Source organism: Mytilus galloprovincialis, chromosome 8, assembly GCF_965363235.1.
Source record: "Mytilus galloprovincialis chromosome 8, xbMytGall1.hap1.1, whole genome shotgun sequence".
Classification (NCBI taxonomy): domain Eukaryota; kingdom Metazoa; phylum Mollusca; class Bivalvia; order Mytilida; family Mytilidae; genus Mytilus; species Mytilus galloprovincialis.
In genome coordinates this window covers 51,278,596-51,284,321 of record NC_134845.1, presented here as the reverse complement: position 1 = coordinate 51,284,321, position 5,726 = coordinate 51,278,596, and the positions used below count along the sequence as shown (strand labels likewise).

Genomic DNA, 5,726 nt, shown 5'->3' with positions numbered 1-5,726 from the left:
AGAGAATAGTTTTTTTTTTAATTTTCTGAATCAGTGTCATAAAAGACCCTTTTTGTAGCAAGTATTGTTCAGAAATTTGAGGTTTCATTTCGTATCATGCTAGAAAAGAAAGCAACTTGACGTCATACATGTATGTAAACCTTTGACGTCATTCAATATATGACGTCACATCCGATATGCGATAGAGGTTTATAAAGATATAGATAAGGGTTTAGAAATGCGTTCGATGTATGCGATACGGGTTTAGCTATTCAATACGGAATATTCGATTCAGGGTAGTAGATAAAGACTGGTAAAAAAGAACCTTTATTTAATATACAAAATTGCTATATTTAGTGACGTTACGCGCGATGTTCGTACCTCAATGGAAAATAGGTGTAGTTGGCAAGATGCAAGTTCAAAATTTATTATTTTGTGATATCATATTCATTGCAATTGTACGTATTTGAAAAAAATAATGTTTGTTTTAAATAAAAACGAAAACAATTATTGGTGAAACTATGTTTTATGCTGCATGCGTCGCGACAAGCTTCATTTTTAAAAATACGGCTATTTTTAGGCTGTCCCGCGTTACATATTTCATTTATTGTAACCACTAAAATATGATTTTCGTCTTGACTATTTAACATTTTGAAAAACGTTTTTTTTTTCCATTATTTAACAGAAAGGTTTATTCAGTCTTTTATGCATTTTTTATGAAATTATGATGACGTTATAGAAAAAAAAGCGTTCCATACTACAAGGGCAAATCTGTCTCACGGGAAAAAAATGGGATTCCAGATTTAAGAATCAAAAAATATTTATCTAAAATGGAAACAGTTTAGCATATGTATTTGCTACATCAATGTTAATTTGCCTATTTTTTTTAATTAGAAGAAAAACATCCTGAGAAATGATATACAGTACGGGTAGGGACTTATTTTTATGGATGCCTTAATCCGTCTAGTCGGATATGAATAATTAGTCTCGATAACCCAGACGCATATATATATAGCGTCTGGGTGATTAACCGGACTGGTCAGAAATTTATAGGGGGCGTAACAAATAATTAAATATAGAACATATATCTATAAATAGCACTTCCGTTATCCCCATTATATTTAAAAAAAAAATAATAACAACAGTAAAGATCAGTAAACAGTGTAACGTTACATGTATATCTATTAAAACTGACATTCTTGTAGCTGATCCTGTTGCCCAACTTGCAGATGGGCAATCTTAAAAGAACGATAAAAAATACTGTAATTAGCGGCGATCTTTTTTTCTGAATTTTTGTCACATGTAAAAAAAAATTAAAGACATGATTTTTTTTCGTGGGAAAAATTTGGTTGATTATATCATATAAGGAAACACTGTAGCATGACTGTATAGTGCCCTCCTTATAACAAGTTCTGGATCCGCCACTGGTTGTGTATAGAGGATACCACGCTCTCTGTGCGCTAAGAGAGGGATCTGTAGGTGGACCGTTGTACATAATCCAATATACCTTAATTTTCTGGCGAGTTATAATTTCTCGAACATGTATCCCCAACGGGCTATAGTTTAGGACCTCATCTTTATAATTATTGTTATTTTTTTTTCGTCCTGAACATTACCATTATTTACCACAAGACGATAACCAAGCAACCCAACTTGAAGATCTATTTTTATATTTTAACACACCACGTTTAATATTCTCTTATCTTCATACTATAAACTACCATTTTTCTCTATTTTCATATTATAGCACACCACTATATATATTCTCTATTCTTTATATTGTATCACATCGTCCTGAACATGCATGAAATATTTGCCACTTGACGTTAAGCAACCAACAGTCGGTATATTGTAGCCACGTTAGTCTGTATTCCTTAATTTAAATTTTTATCCATTTTTCTTAGTTTTGTCTCATTCTTATTTCTGTAAATTCTTGTTATAATTTATGCTTTCCATTTTATAATAATCTTTCAAATATCTGACGCACTGACCTTACTCGAAAAGCACACATCAAGTTACGTTTATGGAAAGAAAAACAACTCTAAGATTACAATGTAAAATTTAAAAACCCTGTTTAACAACTTATCACTGGCAGATCAGTGAGATCACACAATGAGTCAACTCAATTTGTATTTACAAAATTAACTGATCTTAAAATTGCTAACGACAGAATAGTCTGAATGTTTCACCAATAATCTATATCGCCTAATCCTTTTGGGAAGAAAACATTTGGGGACCAACCTTCACACAATACCACTTTGCCAGTCTCCGTGTCTATGAAGAAATACAGAAGTTAACCAGTCATTCATGAAACCCAATACTCTTTGAATGCATGTTTGAATCAATCACATTGAAAAGGTGGAATGGGATTTATCCCATACTGCATGATAACTTATACAAAAAATAACTGAAAAGTGTATTCTCCTACTACAAACTATTATAATATCCATCATGACTTTTGTATAAAAGGGCAGCTTCACAAAAACAACAACTTCGAATTCTCCTGTACATGTGAACCTTTATATAAAATAAGGAGATTGCTAATGAGGCAACAACCCAGCAGAGTTCAAATGACATAGATATTCGCAAAAAGAATCACTGCTCGGCCTCCAATATTAAGAAAACTACATACCATATAGTTAACTGAGAAGGGCCAGACATGTCAATGAGATACAACGCAAACATGAAAACTGTTAAATTGTTTATATGATTTTTAATTTGTTAATACAAATCTTTAAAATTCTCCGACATATCTGACAACAATGTGTTTCTTGATGTTTGTTTCATTTACTTAATATATGTCTGTGTACCTTTTTTCGCTTTGTGGTTGCTGTCAAAATAATGTTAACCCAACATTTTTGATACTGTGATTTATTTATAATGATTGCTGCTGCAGTAATTAAAAAAAAATCTTTGAATCTTTTTTCTTATAAAATTGAAGCTGTTTATGATACAATGAAAATTCGAATATTTATATAGTTTTTTTTAATTCTTCACATTTTACACATAACAACTGTGTCCCGAAATCATCATTGGTTTGTCTACAAAATAAAGTAAATGTTAAAATCATATTAATTTTTGGTCACCAGCATAGCATATATGAAAAACAAAATGTTTGGAAAAAAACATAAATCATATAGAAATATACATTTAGAAATGTCTTGGTGCAAGCTGAATTCCGCTACGGGATGCGAGATTATCTCGCTGTGGTGATGACACGACCCATTGGTGGCATTGGGTTGTTTCCTGCTCTCTTGTCGGGTTAATGTCTCTTTGACACATTCCCTGTCTGTATTCTCTATCAAAATTATGCATGAATTTTTATCATTGTTAAAGGCCATACATGCAGTTGCCTATACTTGCTCTCATCCACCTCTTTTGAACTTGGGGTGGATAGTTGTCTCATTGGTATTCATACCGCATGTTCTTGCTTGTATAATGTTGACCTTTTGGTACTTTTATTCTCAATTTTTGTTTAAGTCAACAAGATGTCATCTTAATCATGTTGATGTCTACTTTTGGTAATGTATGTCATTGGGTTCACCGGTTGCTGCCTCATTGACACCTCCTTTCATTGATGCTGCATCTATTGTTTTACTGTCTTGTTTTACATCAAAAACAAATTTACAGTGTATTCCTCATGCCATGGTTTTGTTTCAAGGTTTAGATAGCCAATTGGTATATATTCACTGACAACATTTGTATTCTTTTAAGGACTTTTTTTAGTGTGAAAAAAATGCCTCTTAAAAGTGCAAAAAAATATTTTTCGTTTTTAAGTTGACCAGTCCAGACTTTGTTTACTAACAGTATATTTAAATTACTTTTCATAACAACGTGTCGCACTTCTTAAATGTTTGTATAAGCTAAATGCATTTGTTTTAAAAAAAAATCGAGCATAAATCATTTTGACCGTTTGGTGTATGTACAAAATCAGTGGCATCTTCTAGATATACTTTGTTTGTTTTTCGTCTGCTTATGTTTTTGAATTGCGTTCCCTCCTTCAAATGTGTACAACATTGCGCATCTCTCCTTCCCCTCTTTTTTTTTTTACACATATCAAAATGCAAACTCCTTTATACACTACATATAAATACAACAAACTTATCTTGGATGAAGTTCATATTTCGGCGTCATATTACTTTTCCATCAAGTATTTTTAAAGTTAACAACCCCAAAATGTATTTATAGCGTACACACGACTGTTCGAGTGGTCCCAGTCAATACAAAAATTGCCATTTATTGTATGATTATTAACTTGCTTCGTAGCACGGACATGCATGAAAGAATATATAACTACTCGTTGTTTCAGTTTGCATTAAAATTTATGTAACAGTTTGTGGTGTTATATCATCTTACCAAGGTTTGATGTGCTGTTATTTTCCTTCGCGGTCATGGAAGCCATGCTGTCTGGTGTTTTCCACGACTTGTATGTCGTCACAAACAAAATATAAATAGCTTTAAACAACAATCGGTACACTCGGGCTTTTCAATAGTATTATCGTAATATAATTTCTTCCGAAGTCAATAACCAACTTCTTGGTTATTCGTCTTGGACATTATCTTTAAAAACTAGCTAAAAAAGCCGATACTATTCCGAATGTCATAAATTACCATTTTTATATCACTTGTCATCCAGACGCTCTACTTTGAAAAATAAAGCGGCTGGATGATCGAGACTAATGAATAATCGGACATTTTTATGGTAGGTAGTATGGTCATTAATCAACAGATCCAGGTGTGAATGGTAATATACTTTTCCTTTCATCTTAATCCGTGCTACTAGAATTACGGTTCACTGATTTCAGAATTAGGTTACCTGTAATTTTAACCACTCAGTCACTTTATTGATTATATAAGTTCTACATCGTATTTGACATAAAATATTTTTACAGGTGAAGTACTGGAGAACACTTTGTTTTAATAAAAATAGCGCATTTTTTTATTTATGGTTTTTATATTGCAACTGCTATATAAAATTGAGAAAGGAAATGGTGAATATGTCAAAGCGACAACCACCCGACCATAGAGCAAACAACAGCCGAAGGCAACCAATGGGTCTTCAATGTAGCGAGAATTCCCGCACCCGTAGGTGTCCTTCAGCTGGCCCCTAAAATATGCATAATAGTACAGTGATAATGGACGTCATACTAAACTCCGAATTATACACAAGAAACTAAAATTTAAAATCATACAAGAATATATATTTTCTTTGTTTTTTTCTCAAAATTATTTTTATTTTATGTTCCTTGTTGTTTTGGGTTTTTTTTTGTATCTTTTTCTTATTTGTTTGCATAAAAAAATTTAAATATATTTTTATTCTATATGGTTATTTTTGTTTAACTGATTTATTTCCCATGTCATCCCATTGATAAGCAGAATGCTGTGCAAAGTGCTGCTTGCGTGCGTTTTAGTTTGACCCGGTACATGCAAAATATTGCAAAGTAATGCAATTCCTCTCATTTAAATAATTTCATAATATTAATCTACGCACAATCCATGCATACTTGTATGTTAAATCTTTGACAGCAATCTAAAAAAATATTTGCCGTGAAAAGACAATTCCATGATACATATATTTTTGATTAACAGCGTGTCCACGTGGTTGAACTTAAACTTGACTTCACTCACAATATTGAATGCTAAAAATAGACATATTAAAGACTACACAAGATTTTTATATGGCGGGAAATACCGTAACAGTAAACCCAGGTTTTAGTTTAAACATATTTTATTTGCTCAAAGCGAAA

General features: G+C 32.1%; 1 long non-coding RNA gene across 1 annotated transcript; it reads right to left on the bottom strand.

Moving 5' to 3' along the window:
* Positions 1–2,672: 2,672 nt before the first annotated feature.
* On the bottom strand, positions 2,673–4,659 carry LOC143042165 (uncharacterized). The gene is made up of 2 exons (XR_012967897.1): positions 4,336–4,659; positions 2,673–3,020 (listed from the first exon to the last, which is right to left on the bottom strand). It is a non-coding gene; the product is annotated as an uncharacterized LOC143042165 (long non-coding RNA).
* Between the last annotated feature and the right edge of the window lie 1,067 nt (positions 4,660–5,726).